We start from the raw sequence: 18,948 nt of genomic DNA, 5'->3' as shown, positions 1-18,948 counted from the left end.
ACGAGGCCCCTGGCAGTGCAGTGTTGGATGGGGCCCACCCCCTGGGGCACACCTGAACCTCCCCCAGGGCCTTGGCTGTGAGCTTTGATTATAGACACACGTATGCCATGGCCCCTTCAGACTGCTCCCTTCACCTCTGAAAAACCAGACAGGATGCTTCTGTTCCTGGAAATGTGAATGCCCTTCATGTGTTTTTTACTTTGACTATAAACTCAACTGCAACCAAAATATAGACTCCCACACAATAATAATGGGCGTCTTTAACACCCCACTGTGAACATTAGGCAGATCAATGAGTCAGAAAGTTAACACGGATATCCAGGAATTGAACTCAGCTTTGCACCAAGCAGACCTAACAGACATCTACAGAACTATCCACCAAAATGAACAGAATATACATTCTTCTTAGCACCACACAGCACTTATTCCAAAATTGACCACATAGTTGGAAGTAAAGCTCTCCTCAGCAAATGTAAAAGAACAGAAATTATAACAAACTGTCTCTCAGACCACAGTGCAATCAAATTAGAACTCAGGATTAAGAAACTCACTCAGAACCGCTCAACTACATGGAAACTGAACAATCGGCTCCTGAATGACTACTGGGTACATAACGAAATGAAGACAGAAATAAAGATGTTCTTTGAAACCAATGAGAACAAAGACACAACATACCATAATCTCTGGGACACATTTAAAGCAGTGTGTAGAGGGAAATTAATAGCACTAAATGCCCACAAGAGAAAGCAGGAAAGATCCAAAATTGATACCCTAACATCACAATTAAATGAACTAGAAAAGCAAGAGCAAACACATTCAAAAGCAAGCAGAAGACAAGAAATAAGTAAGATCAGAGCACAACTGAAGGAAATAGAGACACAAAAAACCCTTAAAAAAAATCAATGAATCCAGGAGCTGGTTTTTTGAAAAGGTCAACAAAATTGATAGACCGCTAGCAAGACTAATAAAGAAGAAAAGAGAGAAGAATCAAATAGATGCAATAAAAAATGATAAAGGGTATATCACCACTGATCCCACAGAAATACCAACTACCATCAGAGAATACTATAAACACCTCTACGCAAATAAACTAGAAAATCTAGAAGAAATGGATAAATTCCTTGACACATACACCCTCCCAAGACTAAACCAGGAGGAACTTGAATCTCTGAATATACCAATATCAGGCTCTGAAATTGAGGCAATAATTAATAGCCTCTCTCTGGGAATGGGCAGGCCTGGGTCCAGTACACAGGGCCCCTCGCGGGCCCTGACCCAGGATGGAGTTGAGGCGGGGGCAGCGCTGGACCCCAGGGCCCCTGCCTGCCTCCTGGGGAGCCCGGTGACCCAGGCAGCCCTGGTGAGGCTGTGGGTGTCTGGGCCATAGCGAGGCCCCCGGGCTCCCACAGGACAGATGCGGACAGTGAGGCTGGGGAGGCCCTGCTGCCCTCCGGACTGTCCCTCCAGCCCCCAGCTTTCTGTGGTTCTTTGGACTCCCTCTGCAGAGGAGCGGGGGAGCCCACCCTGGATCCTGGGACGCCGAGCTTGAGGGACCCCAGAGCTCTAGCGAGGCTGCTTCCTTTGCGGATGGTGAAGCTGAGGTCCAGAGGAGGGCAGGGGCAGGTCCCGGGCGCTCCCTAGGCAAACGGAGCTGATCTCGGGGAGGGGGTCACGGGGATCGCTCCTGCGACTTCTAGGGCCCGAAAGCTGGGGAGGATGAGAGACCAGGGGCCTTTCGTCGTCCCCTGGGGCTGGGCAGAGGCTCAGTCTGTGCCGCAACCCAAAGCTGCTTCTGGCAAGTCGGAGCTGCGGTCCCTTTAAGAGGGGGTGGAGCTTCAACCTGGCACGAAGGACGCTGCCGGCGTGCGGGTCCCTATGGAAGCTGAGGCTGCACGTCCTGCGAGGCCCCTGAAGCAGCAGCTTCGTGGTCAGAGCGAGCTTCGGAGAAGCGGTGGTGGGTACTATGTGATGGTGGAGTAGGAGGCAGGTCACCGCGGTAAGTGGCGGGGGCGTGGACCCCACCGGGAACCCCCCCAGCTCCTTCCCTGCCTCTCCCTGTTTTCGTGCCCTCACTTCTTCGTGGGCATCTGGGCCCGAGTCCTCCGCGTGGGGGCGGTTGTTGGGTCCTGGCTACTGCAGCGTCCGCACCCCGGCCGGGAAGGCTATGCCAGTGTCCAACCCACGTCCAGCGTATAGGAGCGCCCTGCCCCAGAGCTGGCGGTGAAACGCGGGACCTGGGTCCCTCCGAGCCCCAGTGGCCTCTGAGCTGGAGTCTAGGATTATTTTTGATGCCTCAGCACCTTTAAAAAGAGACCTCGCTAGAGCAAGGGACATCTGTAGTTTCAGTTCTTTGAGGAGTCTCCAGCTATTTAGCTGTTTTCCATGGTGTGTATCCTAATTTTCATTTCCACCTACAGTGTATGAGTTTCCCTTTCTCCAAAACCACACCCACATTCCTATTATTTTTGGTTTGGGGTTTGTTTTGTTTTTGTTTTGAGACGGAGTCTTGCTCTGTCTTCCAGGCTGGAGTGCAGTGTCGCCATCTCGGCCGACTGCAACCTCTGCCTGGTTTTAAGCAAGTCTCCTGTCTCAGCTTCCTGAGTAGCTGGGACTACAGGCGCCGGCCACCATGCCCAGCTAATTTTTGTATTTTTAGTAGAGATGGGGTTTCACAATATTGGTCAGGCTGGTCTCAAACTCCTGACCTCAGATGATCTACCTGCCTCGGTCTCGCAAAGTGCAGAGATTACAGGCATGAGACACCGTTCCCAGCCCCTCCTATTTTTTTTTTTTAAATCTAGGAATATTCAATAAGTGTGAGATTATCTGTGTGTGGTTTTGAATTACAGTTTTCTAATGAATAGTTTATTTTGAGGACCTTATCTCTTATTTGTTGTTCGATTTTATGGCTGTGCAGAATTGTCCAGGTTCTTTGCAAAATATTAGATTGGATGCTTTTGCTACTTTGTAGAGTTTTTTGTGTACATGTTAGATGACATCTCTTCGTGAATTACGTGATTGCCTGAAATTTTTGCCTAATCTATAGGATGCTTTTTAATTTGGAAAGTAGTTTTCTTTGATGTGCAGAAACTTTTCATGTTGACGTAGACCCATATATTTATTTTTGCGTTTCATGCATGTAGTTTTTGTCACCCATATAAGAAAATATGTATCAGTGACAAAGCATTTAATTGTCAATGAGGTTTTTCTTCCAAGGTGTTTATTTTCCTCTTTGCAAAGGTGAGCAGAGATTCAAGTGACCCAAAATATATGCTCATCCTGTGTTTTAGTTAAAAACATTTTTTGGTTTATGGTCTTTTGTTTTGCCTTCAATTTGGGGGAGGGGGTGTTCATTTTCATACATCGTGTAAAATAAGGTCCTATTTCTCGCTTCTGCATCCGGATATCATTTTTCTCAAAGGTATTCATTCTCTGCCTTCCACATTGCAGTATTCTTTATCAAAGTCAGTTGATTGTGTCCATATTTGTGTTGATCACTTTTTGTCCTCCCTGTTTTTGTCCATAGTTTATGCAAGTATGTATAACTACAACTTGGCAGTGTAACGTGATATTGAGGATTGTGGGTCTTCACTTTGTATTTCTTAGGATTCCTTCAGATATTCATTGCTTTTGTGGTTCCCTGTGATTTTTAGCAATACATATTTATTTCTGTTAACTTTTTTTCACAACATAAAGGCCCATAATTAGAGGTACATTTTCATACATATAGATTGGGTAATGATCAAATCAGGGTACTTAGGATCTCTATTTGCTCATCCAGGCATTTTTTTTGTGTGTGGGGAGAACATTCAAAATTCTCCCTTCTTGCTCTAGAAAAATATGATATTGTTAACTCCAGTCACCAGGCTGAAGAGGAGAACTTCAGATTTATTCCTTTAATGTTAAGATAACTTCGTTTCCATAATCAATCCTTCCCCATTCCCCCTCTATCTCCCAAACTCTGGTAACCAATATTGTGCTTTCTACTTCATTAAGATAAACATCTTAAGATTTCACATGAGTGGTATCATGCCGTGTTTGTCTTTCTAGGCCTAGCTCATTACATTTAACATAATATTTTCCAGGCTCATCTGTGTTGCTCTAAATGACAGTTTCATTATTTTGATGGCTGAAGAATATTTTCTAGTGTATGTATATGAGAGTTTCTTGATCTCTTTATCTGTGGATGAACAGGTAGGTTGAGTTTATACCCAGTAATGGGACTGCTAGATGATATGGTATTTCTTTTTTTCCTATTCTTTGCAAGACCTCTAACTGTTTTTTATAGTGTTAATACTAATTTATGTTTCCACAAACAGTTCCCCTTTCTGGAAATTCATACCAGGAATTGTCTTTTAAAATATTTTGATCTTTTTGTAATGTTCAACCTATTGGAGTTAGATAAGATCTGAGTGTGGTTTTGATCTGCATTTTTCTCATGAGTAGTAATGTTAACCACGTTTTTGTAGACATTGTGTCAGTTTCCTGTCTTCTTTGGAAAAATACCTAATCCAGTTATTTGCCCAGTTTTTGTCTGGCAATTGTTCTGCTGTTTTGTTATTTTTTTGCCAGCTGGTAGTATGACTGGCTTGTACGTTTTCAAAAATAATCCCTTATCCCAAACTTGTAATTTTTAGTGTGCCTTTTTATTTTGTTTATTGTTTCCTTTGTTGGGCACAAATGCTTCAGCTTGACGTGGTCCCACATGTGTGTAATTTCTTGGTGGCTGTGCTGTTGGTTACTAATCAAGAAAAAACAAGATCACTACCAAAGCAGTTCATTGTCAATAATTTTTTCTCTTCTATTTTTGTTTACTTTTTGCGAACCCTGAGTATACATCCAAGTTGTCCTAAATATACGCATACTCAAGGTTGTCTTCATAGGAGCTTTATGGTTGCAAGTTTTGTGTATAATCTTTAATCATTTTGAGTTGATTATTGTGTATCTAGTACCGTAAGAGTCGTGTATTATTCTTTTGCATATGGATATCTAGTTTTGGAAATCTTCCCCGTTGTGTCATTTTGGTGGTGTTTTGAAAATATGTTCATTCCATATAAATTTTTGTTTATTATTGAGCACATTGATTTTGCTCACTGGTCTGTGTTTCTCTGTGTATGTCAGTAACATATGGGTTTGTTAACTAAGGATTTTCATTTAATTAGAACTCAGGGAATGTGATGCATCCCATATGGTTTGTATTTCTCAGAATAGCTTTGGAAATTCAGGGTGTTTCACATTTCCACATAAATTTTGGCATTGTTTCTTTATATTTCTTAAAACACTATTTGTCATATACTAAATGTATACAATTAGAAGGTACAAGGAAGATTTTGATACATGTATATGTTGAGTAATGATAAAATCAGGTTATTTAGCATCTCTTCATCTCATATAGTTATTATTTTTGAGTGGTAACAACATTCAGAATCTTTCCTTCTAGCTACTTTGAAACATATGATACATTTGTGTTAAGGCTAGTCACCCTGCTGTGGAATAGAAGACCAGAATTGGTCACTCTCATCTGAGAGTAACTTTGTACCCCATCACTGATTCCTTCTGAGACCGCCTCCACTTCCCCAGCAGCCTCTGGTAAGCCCTATTGAACTTTCTACTTCTAGAAGATAAAGCTTTTTTCAGTCTACATGCCTGAGATCACGTGGCATGGGACTTTCTCTACCAGGCTTATTCTTCGGACCTCATGTTTTTCAGGTTTCTTCACGTGGCTGCAGATGGCAGGATTTCCCAAAGGTTTATGGCTGAAACATATTCTGTGGTGTATCTGTACAGCAGTTTCCTCATCCCTGCAGCTGTGTTTGAACAGGTAGGTTGTTTCTCTACGTTGGCCACAGTTAAGAGTGCTTTAGTACTCGTGGGAAGGCAGATAGCTCTCTTCAACCTAGGGACTTCAACTGCTTTAAATGTGGAACCAGTGGTGGGGCTGTTAGCTGACATGGTAGTTGTACTGTGAATTTTTTCAGAAACCTCTAGCTGCTTTTCATAGTATGTATACTAATTTACAACCCCACCAATAGTGTTTAAGAGTTATCTTTCTGTAAGTCTACACTGGATGTCACCTTCAAAAATTTGTGTTTTGTTTTTGGTAGCACTCATTCTGAGTGGAATGAGACAGAATCTTAGTGTGGTTTTCATGGACATTTTTTTGTGAGGTTTAGTGATGTTGAGAAAGTTATTTGAGAAATCCCCCCACATTGCTTTCCATGGCGTCCGAACTAGTTTGCATTTCCACCAACAGCAGACCAGCATCCCTCCTCCTCTGCCTTGCTGGTGTTCATTCTTGTGGACTGTGTCATAATCGTCATTCATCAGAATGTGTGAAATACTATCTCATGGGCCTTTTGCTTTGCATTTCTCTGATGATTCCTGAGGTAAACAAATGTTGTCTTGTCTGTTGGTTGCTGTAAACCTTCTTCTGAGATGCATATTTTCATGCCCCTTACCCTTTCTTCGTTGAGTTTTTGTTTTTCTGATTTATTTGCTTAATGTGTTTGAGGTAGATCCTGGATATTAGACTTCATTGGATGCGTATGCGGGAACATTTTCCTCCATTGTGTAGGCTGTCTGTTTACTGTGTTGGTAATTTCTTCTGCTGTGCAGCAGCTCTTTTGTATATTAGGCCCCACTTGTCAATAATTGTTTTAGTTGCATTTGCTTTTGGGGACTCAGGCATAGCCATGCTCTGCCAAATCCTCTGTCAAGAAGAGTATTTCCAAGTTCTCTTGCAGGCTTTTCATAGTTTGAGGTCTTGCGTTTACATCTTTCATTCATCTTGAGTTGATTTCTGTGCAGGGTGAGACACAGGCCCACTGTTTTTCTTCTGCAACTGGCTAGCAGTTTATCCTGGCACCATCTATTGAGCAGAGGGAGTCCTTTCTCCAAAGCTTATTTTTGTGGATTTTTTTGAAGATCAGATGGTGTTAGTGGTGTGGGTTTACGTCTGGGTCCTCTAATCTGTTCCACTGCTCTGTGTGAAATGGGGTCCCTAGCTTTTCAATGAAATTTAAAATCAGGAAGTGTGACACAACCAATGTAGTTTGGACTTCTCAGGATTGCTTTAGAAATTCAGGGTGTTTTGTGGTCTGCATGAATTTTGGCATTGCATATTTACATATTTTTTAAAAGGCTGGCCATGTAGTAAAAGTATACAATGGGGAGAGTTAGAGTGGGACATTTTGGTTAATGCAGACACAGAGGAATGTTAAAATCAGGATATTTAGAGTCTCTGTTATCACAAACAGTTGTTAATTTCTTTGTGGTGAAAACATTTGGAATCTTCTTTTCCAGATTTTGTGAAAAATGTGTGATGTTTTGTTAACCTCTGGTCACTGTGCTGTGGAACAGAGAGGAACAACTCATTTCTCTCATCTAAGTGTAATTTTGTACCTATTTCTGATCCCTGCCCATGCCCCTGCTTCCCTCCAATCTCTGGAAACCACTGTTGTGCTCTCTAGATCTATTGCAATAAAGCCCTTTATTTTGGGTTCTACATGAGTGAGATGTGGCAATGTTTTTCTTTCTCTACCTGGTTTAGGTCATTTACCATGCTGTCCTCCAGGTTCAACAGTATGGCTCTAAATGATGAAATTTCACTTTGATTTTCTGGCTGAAGACTATTCTGTTTGTGTACATCCACCACAGTTACTTTATCCCTTCATCTGTGGATGGGCAGGTAAGTTTCTTCCTTATCTTGGTGATTGTGAATAGTGCTGCAGTCCACATAGGATGGCTGATACCTCTTGCATAAACTGATTTCTTTTGCACTGAAAGTGTACTTAGTAGTAGAATTGTTAGATGAAGTGGTAGTTGTAGGTTTAATTTTTGGAGGAACCTCCCACTGGTTTCTGTAGTATGTATACTAATTAACATTCCATTTTTTTTTTTTTGGACAGAGTCTCGCTCTGTTGCCCAGACTGGAGTGCAGTGGCACGATCTCGGCTCACTGCAAGCTCCGCTTCCTGGGTTCACGCCATTCTCCTGCCTCAGCCTCCTGAGTAGCTGGGATTACAGGCACCCACCACCATGCCCAGCTAATTTTTTGTATTTTTAGTAGAGACAGGGTTTCACCGTGTTAGCCAGGATGGTCTCGATCTCCTGACCTCGTGATCTGCCAGCCTCGGCCTCCCAAAGGGCTGGGATTACAGGCGTGAGCCACTGTGCCCAACTGTATACTAATTAACATTCTTACCAAACGAGTTCTTCTCTGGAAATTTCCACCAGCATTTGTGTCTCTTTTAATATATTTTATCACTTTGATAACATCCATTTGAATTATAGTGAGATGATATGTGTGTTGTTTTGATTTATATCTTTCTCATGGTTTGTGGTGTTATTCAAGTTTTAAAACTTGTTTTCAACGTTATGTCTTTTTTGTAGAAATGTCTATTCAGGTTTTGTTTGGTTATTAGTTTCTCTTTTGTGTTTTTGCTAGTAAATAGTGTTAGTTGCTTAGACATTTTGAAGACAGCATTTTATCAGATGTATGTTTGTTGAAACGTTTCTTGTACAATGAAACATATATGGAAATGTTCTGTGCAATAAAAACAGCAGTGGTAACAGAGGAGATGTAGGCTCTGAGTGTCTCACTGGAGACTGAAGTCCACAGATATGCAACAAAGCCTTTGTCTCCCTGATGTTTTTGCCTCCTGCTGGTCATGTGCTTTCACACATCAAGAGAGGACATTTAACATTTGAGCCACAGTGTCATTTGCTCTTGTCTGATGGGTGAGATTTTTGCTGGCGTAGTCCATATTGTCATATGTTCTTGGGGCCCACAGGATTATTCTTGGTCATCTAAGATGTTACTGACATCTTGTCACCTTAAGATGTTGCTGACTTAATCACCTTCAACTGACTCCTGTTCATTCTTCGAAATAAGCAAACACATGTTGTTTCAGTGATCCTTTCAGTTGGTGATTTGCCTGGTGCATTGCTATGTGAGGTCACCTCCCGTCAGATGACCCACAGGTGGTAACAGTCTGTGAACAGTTTACAGGAGGGACCAACCATGTGTGGACATGGGGTGGGTCATTTCAAAGTGAGGTAGTCAACCTGTACCCTAGACTGGCACAGACAGAAGAAGCCACAATCCTTTAGAGAGAAAAAAATTACAAAGTATAAATATCCTTTGTTAAGAGAAACAGACCATTTTCAGAGGGCGTAATAGTATTAAAATGTGTTCTCATTGTTCAGCTCCCACTTATGAGTGAGAACATGCAGTGTTTGGTTTTCTGTTCCTGTGTTAGCTTGCTGAGGATAATGGCTTCCAGCTTCATCCCTGTCCCTGAAGAGGACTTGATCTCATACCTTTTTATGGCTGTGTAGTATTCCATGATGTATATGTAGCACATTTTCTTTTTCCAGTCTTATCATTGATGGGCATATGGGTTGGTTCCAAGTCTTTACCATTGTGAATAGTGCTGCTATAAACATACGTAGAGCAGATGGTGCTCAAAGCAAGATGGACCGCTGAGCAAGATGAGCTCCAGGCTTGATGGAGCTCAGAGCAGATGGAGCTCCAGGTGAGATGGAGCTCCAATTAATATGAAGCTCGGAGCAGATGTTGCTCAGAGTGTCATGGAGCTCCAAGCCTATGGTCTCAGAGCAAGATGGAGCTCTGAGCAAAATGGAGCTCAGAGCAGATGGTGCTCAGAGCAAGATGGAGTTTGGAGTGATTGGAGCTCTGAGAAAGATGGAGCTTGGAGCAAATGGAGCTCTGAGTAAATGGAGCTCTGAGCAAAATGGAGCTCAGTGTGATGGGAGCTCTAAGCAAGATGGAGCTTGGAGCAGATGGAGCTTCAAGCAGATGGTGCTCAGAGCAAGATGGAGCTTGGAGTGATTGGATCTCTGAACCAGATGGAGCTCGGATCAGATAGACCTCTGAGCAAGAAGGAGCTCCAAACAAAATGGAACTTGGAGCAGAAGTTGCTGGTGTAAGATGGAGCTCAGAGCAGATGGTGCTCAGAGCAAGAGGGAGCTCAGAGTGATTGGCACTCTGAACATTGCTCTGAGTGATTGGAGCTCTGAGCAAGATGCAGCTCAGAGCAGATAGAGCTCTGAGCAAAAAAGGAGCTCTAAGCAAGATGGAGTTTGGAGGAGATGTTGCTTGGTTTTAGTTGGAGCTCAGAGCAAAATGGAGCCCACAGTGATTACAGCTCCAAGCAAGGTGGAGCTCAGAGCACATGTAGCTCAGAGTAAAATGAGCTCTGACCACATGGTGCTCAGAGCAAAATGGAGCCAGAAGTGATTGGAGCTCCCAGCAAGATGGGGCTTGGAGTGATTGGAACTCCCAGCAAGATGGAGCTCAAAGTAGATGGATCTCTGACTAGATGGAGCTCTGAGTAAGATGAATGTCTATGCAGATGTTGCTCACAGCAAGACAGTGCTTGGAGCGATTGGCACATCGAGCAAGATGGAGCTTGGAGCAGATGGAGCTCTGAGCAAGATGGAGCTTGGAGTAGATAGAGCTTGGAGCAAGAAGGAGCTCCAAGCAAGATGGAGCTTGCAGCAGGTGCTTCTCAGTGTAAAATGGAGCTCAGAGAAGATGATGTTCAGAGCAAGATTGAGCTCAGGGTGATTGGCACTCCAAACATTGCTCTGAGCCCATTGGAGCTCTGAGCAAGAAGGTGGGAAGTGAGCAAGAAGGTGAAGAAGTGATACAATCCCACAGAACATTACAAGTTTAGCAGAAGCTATTATGAAATGTAAAGAGAAGAATGCCCCAGAATTCTATGTGGATTGTCAGGGGACAATACTCATTTCTGTAATCAGGCATACTTTCTTTGAAAAAGTTTATCATATCAAACCTCACAAGGACAACCAGAACTCTGTGATATCCACTCTACAAACCTCAGACCCCTATAGTGTAGTAAAGGTGACAGCCAAGATAGAAAGACAGAAACACACTGTTTGATGACCAATCTTTGGAAGTCGAGACGGCAAGTGTGGATTTACTCAGATTATTTTCCTGTTAGAACCTCCATATGTAATTTTGACGGTACTTTGAATTGGGCTGATAACACAATGGGGAAACATAAACTGCTGACACTGGACTTCAGCAATACAGTAACAGCCATGTGCAAGGCCATTGAAAAAGACTGGTGGTTACATTGCCACGTGTTTTTCTGCATGGCATCATCATCTTAACTATTGACTTTATGTGTTTTCACAGCAAGATGTTTCTAGTATTTAGAAATGGACCTTATGCATCATATACTTCATAAGAGCTTGGAAAGCTCTCACCCAGGTATTACCAAATGCCAGACATCTCTCTATGTAGGCCATTTTCTGCCACAGCCAGAATTCATTCTGGGTGACATGCTGTTCTTGGCTGCTAAGGAAGTGATGTGGGGGAGCCAGGTGTCTCTCGCTGTCTGTAAGTCTATGGGAAAAAGAACACTGAAAGGCACTAAGTTTATTGCCACGTTTAGAGGAACTTGTCAAGGCAACACAAGAGTGTTGTAGTCCTATGTGGCCAACAGTAACCTGAGTTTTTACAGCACTTATTGCATAATGATCACAGTCACATTCAAGTTCACTTTCTAAATCTTAGATTCTACAAAAACTCTGTCTGATAATGTCCTATAGAACTTTCGGTAGCTAAAATCAATGAGTTTGAAAAATAATTTGAATTTGGCTTGCTCATGTTTTCAGCAGAATGCACTTGTGAGTCTTGCTCTGTCATTGTATTTTACATGTGTGGCTGTCCCTCTTGCTGTGTTGGAAGTCAGTGTTCCAGAATGTTAACTTCTACAAATACCTATATATAGAGCAGAAAGAAAACTCTTCAAGTCAAAAGAGTGTATGTTGTTTCAGGGCAGCTCTCTAGCCTTGGATTTGAAACTATAATATTTGTTACACAGAGAGAAAATGGTTATTTTTTGTATTTTATTTTTAATTTTTGTGGGTACGTAGTATTTATGGAGTACATGAGATGTTTTGATACGGGCATGCAATGTGAAAAAAAGCACATCATAGAGAATGGGGTATCCCCTCAGTGATTCTTTGAGTTACAAACATTCCAATTACACTCTTTATGTTATTTTCAAATATATGATTAAGTTATTATTGACTGTAGTCACCCGGGTTTGCTATCAAATAGTAGGTTTTTATTATATATTATTTCTTTTTTGTTTTTTGTATCCATTAACAATTCCTGCCTCCCTCTCACTCTCTCACTACCCTTCCCAGCCTCTGGTAATCATCCTTCTACTATGTCCATGAATTTAATTGTTTTTATTTTTAGATTCCAGAAATAAGTGAGAACATGTGATGTCTGTATTTCTGTGCCTGGCTTATTTTTCTTGACATAATAATTTTCAGTTCCATCCATGTTGTTGCAAATGACAGGCTTTCATTTTTATGGCTGAATAGTACTCCACTGTGTATATGTACCACATTTTCTTCCTTCATCCGTTGATGGACACTTAGGTTGCTTTCAAATATTAGTAACTGTAAACAGTGCTGCAGCAAACCTAGGCGTGCAGAAATCTCTTTGATATACTCATTTCCTTTCTTTTGGGTATATACCAAGCAGTGGGATTTTTGGATCATATGGTGGTATATCTGCTTTTTTCAGGAAACTCCAAACTGTCCAAGGAGATAGTTCTGTTGTGATTACTTCATTGAGAAATTTAACTTAGGAGCAGTTGAAAGGAATGCAAGTTGCTGGAAAATCAGAATGAAGAGTGCAAAATGACCAAGCTACAATGTATTGTCATTATTCACCCTGATGTGAAAAAGGCAGTGAATTTAATAGAAAATAACTTTGCAGAGTAAAATCTCAGGTGTGTTTTTTTAGTGCCACAGTCTTGGATGATGCGTTCCTAGAAGCTGTCAACATCTCTTCTTAATTGGAGAAAGTGTTAAGCCCCAAAGTAGCTGGAGCAGTACATCTTCAGTTTTTGACAAGAAAGCAGGAACTTGATCACTTTGAGTGCTATTCATTAGTTTCTGCTTTCATTGAGAATGCAACAAAAGCCAACTAGGCTGCTGCTAACTCCTTGCTGGACATCTTCTGGCACTGTCACAGGAACTGTGATCTCACTGGACAATTAACTAGGGAGCCTTTAATCTTGAATGACGGCTGCACAAATGATCTTCAAAGCATTTTAGCCACCAGAGGAATTCTCTTCAAACACCCAAAATCCATCAGTATCTTGAATCATGCTGGATTTTGAATAATTCTTAACAAGCCGTGTAAAGGGGGCTTCTGGCCTTGAAATAGTGATTTTTTTTACAGAAAGGAGAATGCAGGATGGTCAGACTACCATGCAGTGTTAAATTTGATTTCAAGAAATTACAGGAAAACTTTCCAATGTTCCGTCTCACAGAATTTATTTTTACAAAGAATTCCAAGATAAGTTTAGTTTTATGGAAGATTTTTATGTGGTTTTTACTCACTCTTCATCTCAGACATCAACAGATGATTATGTCACTTATTTAGCTAGTAAATTTATTAATATAAAACTCAGAGACATTCCAATATCCACATTGCTTACACCATTAGGCATAGATTCAATGTCAGCTATGACAATTGAAAATAAGCTGTTTTATGATTTAAAGGTTTAAATTTCTCCAACCAAACTACTTGATCCAGATGCAGCACTGCAAATGTTAATATCTGTTCTGGAAAAACAATCAAATAAGACTTAAGAGGAAAAGGAATGGCCACAATCCACCTGAAAATTTTTTTTTTAAAAGTGTGCAGCCTACTAAATCAGAATGAAAACAGAAGTACAAGATTATAAACAAATGCAATCAAACTTTTCTTAAGCTTATCTAAAGTTATTTTATCTGAAAATTTCAAGCAACTTTGTTCAACATTAAATTGACCACCTAAACTAACAAGTCTTTTGAATTTATGTATGGTAGTAAACATTATCTCTATTAACTTTATTATCTAAGGCTAAACCTAAAATTTTTAAGCAAAATTAGAAAAAGTCTTCACTTATCAAAAAATAAAGTTTATTACATTTAGTATTTTCCCAATAAAATTGGTCATTCTTGGTTTTTTATTTGGAGAATCTGTGCAAAATTTCACTAAAAATAAATTAGCACTAGAAATTATTTCTAAATACCAAATAAATGAAGAATGGTTTCACAAAGAAAAAAAAGAAAACTTGCTTAATTAGCAGAGTATCATCTCTGTGATTTTTGTGATTATTTGATCAGTGTCCTGAGATGGATACAAAGGCAAGTAATGACAAAATTAAAATAAGCATGCAGATTTTTTAAAATTAAGTGCCAAAAAATAATGGGTCATGCAAAGCCCTTAAAAACATTGTGGCCTAATTCTAAAGTTTTTTGCTAACTATGCTACATCACACCCAACATTAGTTAAGTGCTCATTCTGTGACAGGTAGTATATTATGTTTTAGCAAACTACACAAGACCCCTATGTGATAATATGCTTCAGGGTTGTAAGGTTGGGTGCATTTACTAGTCTTGAATTTTCTGGGAGTATACAAACCCAATATTAGTCTAGATGCCCAAAAATCTATTTAGACATCACAGTAGAATGGAGAGTAATCTTGACCACAGGAGGCTGTGTTGTGGCATTTATTTTGAAATTATTTTTTCTTGATTTATTTGCCTTTTAATTGTTTTGTGAGTTTTATAATGTACAGAATATTTTTAAATTATTATATATATAAACTGATTAGTCTTCATTTTAAACTTATGCCTCTGGGGTCTTGGATTTCTCCTAACAATATTATACACATATTTGCAATAATTTCTCTCATACTGCTTTTAACTCATTTAATTTTTCAACTTTTTAAGAATAACAAAAGTGATATTAATTGTAAAAACGCTGAAGTGACATATGAATTTATGCAGTGCATATGTATTTTTTATTTTACCAATGTGATGGGAGAAATGCTGTCTTATATTTTAACATACATTTTGACTATTACACAGATGAAGCAACTTTTCATTTGTTAATACATAATGCATACTTTTTCTTCTGTGCAATTCCTCTTTATATTCTTTGCTCATTTTCCCACTGGGATTTGCAAGTTCTTTATTATTTGATAATCTGTATACATTCTGAATATCCATTTTTTGTTATATATACCATGTAAATATTTTCTTCTAATTTGTTATTTATCTTTTAATGGTATTTATCAATTGTTTGCTAAAAATGAGTTTGTTTAGTTAGTAAAATTTGTCTATCTTTTACTTCATGATATTTGTATTTCATGTCATGAGGAAAAGGCATGAATATTTTAAAAACTTCCTTGTAGTATTAATGTTATTTTTTATTTCATTCCTTATTTGAAATTTATTGTTTATTTCTTCAAATTCCAAATAATAACCAACTTTCTCAAAGCAATGCTTCTTTCTACTGATTTCAAACGTTACATTTGTCTTCTCTGAAGTTATTGTCTATTTGATACCTGACTGTCACACTACTGCTGTGGATGTGCTTCGTACCATCACCGTACTGCAGGGTTATAAGATTATCTGATAGCCAATAGAAGCAGACCTCTACTCACTGTCGTTCTTTTTTCTTTTGGAGAATAAAGTTATTTTTATCTGGGTTGTCAATTTTTTTTTTTCTTTTTGAGATGAAGCCTTGCTCTCTCACCCAGGCTAGAGTGCAGTGGCGTGATCTTGGCTCACTGCAACCTCTGCCTCCCGGGTTCAATTGATTCTCCTGCCTCAGCCTCCTGAGTAGCCAGGATTACAGGCATCCATTACCACGCCTGGCTAATTTTTTTATTTTTAGTAGAGACAGGGCTTCACCATCTTGGCCAGGCTGGTCTTGAACTCCTGACCTCGTGTTGCACCCACCTCTGATTCTCAAAGTCGTGGGATTACAGGCGTGAGCCACCACACCTAGCTGGGTTCTCAGTTTTGTATAAACTTTAAAGAAGATTATCAAATCACATACCAATTACCATCTGATTGAAATTTCAGTGTTCTTATATATAAGTTTCGAGACTAAAGCCATCTCTATTCTTTCAGCAGTTCAGATGTTTATCTTTCAATTCAAAATGTATTCTAAATTTTATTTTGATGTTTCTTTGTGAATTATTTAGAAGTTTGTTGTTTGATTTCCAAACACTTGTGTGTTTACTAAGTATCTTATTGATACTCATTCTTTTCTTTTTGAATTTATGTTTTAGGTTCGGGGGTACATGTGCAGCTTTGTTATGTAGGTAAATTGCATGTTGCCGGGGTTTCATGGAAAAAATAACTTAGTCACTGCGGTAGTGAGCATAGTACCTGATAGGCATAAGTAATTTTTCAGTCCTCACCGATTTTCCACCCTCTACCCTCACACAGTCCTTGGTATCTATTATTCCCTGTTTTGGACCATGTGGAGCCAGTGTTTATCTCTCACTTATAAGTGATAATATATGCTTTCTTTTTCTGTTTTTGTGTTAATTTGCTTAATTTGTGGGGTGTAGCCTCCAGCTACATCCATTTTGTTGCAAAAGCCATAATTTTATTGTTTTTTTGTTGCTACACAGTATTTCATGGTGTATATGTACCAAGTTTTTTTCTTTTTGAGATAGAGTCTCACTCTGACACCCAGGCTGGAGTGCTGTGGCATAATCTGGGCCCACTGCAACCTTCACCTCCCAGGTTCAAGCTATTCTGCCACCTCAGCTTCCCAAGCTGGGTCTACAGGCATGCACCACTACACCTGGCTAATTTTTGTATTTTTAGTAGAGATGGTGTTTCACCATGTTGGCCAGGCTTTTCTCAAATTCCTCATATCAAATGATCCACCCATCTCGGCCTCCCAAAGTGCTGGGAATACAGGCGTGAGCAACCACGTCAGGCGGTACACATTTTTTTTTTTCTAGTCCACTACTGATGAGCCTCTAGGTTGGTTCCATGTTTTTGCTACTGTGAATAGTGCTGTGATAATCATACAGGTACATGTGTCATTTGGTAGAACAATTTATATTTCTTTGTGTATGTACCCAGTAATGACATTGCTGTGCCAAATGGTGGTTCTGTTTAAGTTTTTTGAGAAATCTTCAAACTGCTTTATACAATGGCTGAATTAATTTACATTCCAAACAGAAGTGTATAAGATTTCCCTTTTCTCTGCAACCTCAGCAACATCTGTTATTTTGTGACTTTTTATTAGTAGCCATTGTGATTAGTATGAAATGGTATCTCATTGTGGTTTTCATTTGCATTTCTCTAACGATTAGTGATTTTTAAAATGGAGCATTTTTTCGCATTCTTGTTGACAGCATGTATGTCCTTTTTGAGAAGTGTCTGTTCTTGTCCTTTGCCCATTTTTCAATGAGGTTGTTTAGTTTTTGTTTAAAAATTTTTTTAAGTTCCTTACAGGTTCTGGATATGAGACCTTTGTCAGATCCATAGTTTGCAAATATTTTCTCCCATTTTGTTGGTTGTATGTTTACTCTGCTGATAGTTTCTTTTGTTGAACATAATCTCCTTAGTATACTTAGGTCCCACTTGTCTATTGATGTTTTTGTTGCAATAGCTATTGGAAACTTGATCATAAAATCCTTGTTATTGCCTATGTCCAGAATATTATGTTCTGGGCTTTTGTCTAGGGTTTTTAGTTTTAGGTTTTACATTTAGGTCTTTAATCCATCTTAAGTTGATTTTTTTAATATGTTGGAAGGAAGTTGTTCATTTTAAATCTTCTGAATATGGCTATCCAGTTATCCTAGTACCATTCATTGAATAGGGAGTCCGTTCCCATTGCTTCTAATTATAGACTTTGTCAAAGATCAGTTGGTTGTAGGAGTGCAGCCTACAACCTTCTCTAATCTGTTCCATTGGCTTTTGTGTCATGGTTTTTGTACCAGACCTATGATGTTTTGGTTAATATATCCTTGGAGTATAGTTTGTGAACCCCCAAAATCTGAGATAGGTCTCAGTTAATTTACAAAGTTGACATTGCCCAGCTAGCCATATGTAAAAAGCTGAAACTGGATCCTTTCCTTACTCCTTATACAAAAATTAATTCAAGTTGGATTAAAGACTTAAATGTTAGACCCCAAACCATAAAAACCCTAGAAGAAAACCTAGGCAATACCATTCGGGACATAGGCCTAGGCAAGGACTTCATGTCTAAAAACACCAAAAGCAGTGGCAACAAAAGCAAAAATTGGCAAATGGGATCTAATTAAAGAGCTTCTGCACAGCAAAAGAAACCATCATCAGAGTGAACAGTCAACCTACAGAATGGGAGGAAATTTTTGCAATCTCCTCATCTGACAAAGGGCTAATATCCAGAATCTATAATGAACTCAAATTTACCAGAAAAAAATGAACAACCCCATCAACAAGTGGGCAAAGGATATGAACAGACACTTCTCAAAAGAAGACATTTATGCAGCCAAAAGACACATGAAAAAATGCTCATCATCACTGGCTGTCAGAGAAATGCAAATCAAAACCACAATGAGATACCATCTTACACCAGTTAGAATGGCGATCACTAAAAAGTCAGGAAACAACAGGTGCTGGAGAGGATGTGGAGAAATAGGAACACTTTTACACTGTCAGTGGGACTGTAAACTAGTTGAACCATTGTGGAAGTCAGTGTGGCGATTCCTCAGGGATCTAGAACTAGAAATGCCATTTGACCCAGCCATCCCATTACTGGGTATATACCCAAAGGATTATAAATCATTCTGCTAAAGAGACACATGCACACGTATGTTTATTGTGGCACTATTCACAATAGCAAAGACTTGGAACCAACCCAAATGTCCAACAATGATAGACTGGATTAAGAAAATGTGGCACATATACACCATGGAATACTATGCAGCCATAAAATTGATGAGTTCATGTCCTTTGTAGGGACTTGTATGAAGCTGGAAACCATCATTCTCAGCAAACTATCACAAGGACAAAAAACCAAACACCACATGTTCTCACTCATAGGTGGGAATTGAACAAAGAGAACACTTGGACACAGGAAGGAGA

The 18,948-nt window shown here is 39.6% G+C and overlaps 1 long non-coding RNA gene across 8 annotated transcripts; it reads left to right on the top strand.

Moving 5' to 3' along the window:
- The first annotated feature begins 1,866 nt into the window (after positions 1-1,866).
- LOC129479350 (uncharacterized) lies at positions 1,867-18,948 on the top strand. 8 transcript variants are annotated; one of them, XR_008656655.2, is made up of 6 exons: positions 1,867-1,996; positions 4,086-4,194; positions 5,441-5,589; positions 5,710-5,821; positions 7,550-7,687; positions 12,593-18,948. It is a non-coding gene; the product is annotated as an uncharacterized lncRNA (long non-coding RNA). The 8 variants fall into 8 exon arrangements; XR_008656658.2 differs by lacking the exon at positions 4,086-4,194 and having other exon boundaries at positions 1,871-1,996; positions 5,474-5,589; positions 12,593-15,126; XR_008656652.2 differs by lacking the exon at positions 4,086-4,194 and having other exon boundaries at positions 1,872-1,996; positions 12,593-15,126.

Source organism: Symphalangus syndactylus, chromosome 3 (genome assembly GCF_028878055.3).
Source record: "Symphalangus syndactylus isolate Jambi chromosome 3, NHGRI_mSymSyn1-v2.1_pri, whole genome shotgun sequence".
Taxonomy (NCBI): domain Eukaryota; kingdom Metazoa; phylum Chordata; class Mammalia; order Primates; family Hylobatidae; genus Symphalangus; species Symphalangus syndactylus.
Note: the sequence above shows the minus strand (reverse complement) of the source record. Positions and strands in the feature narration are given on the sequence as shown.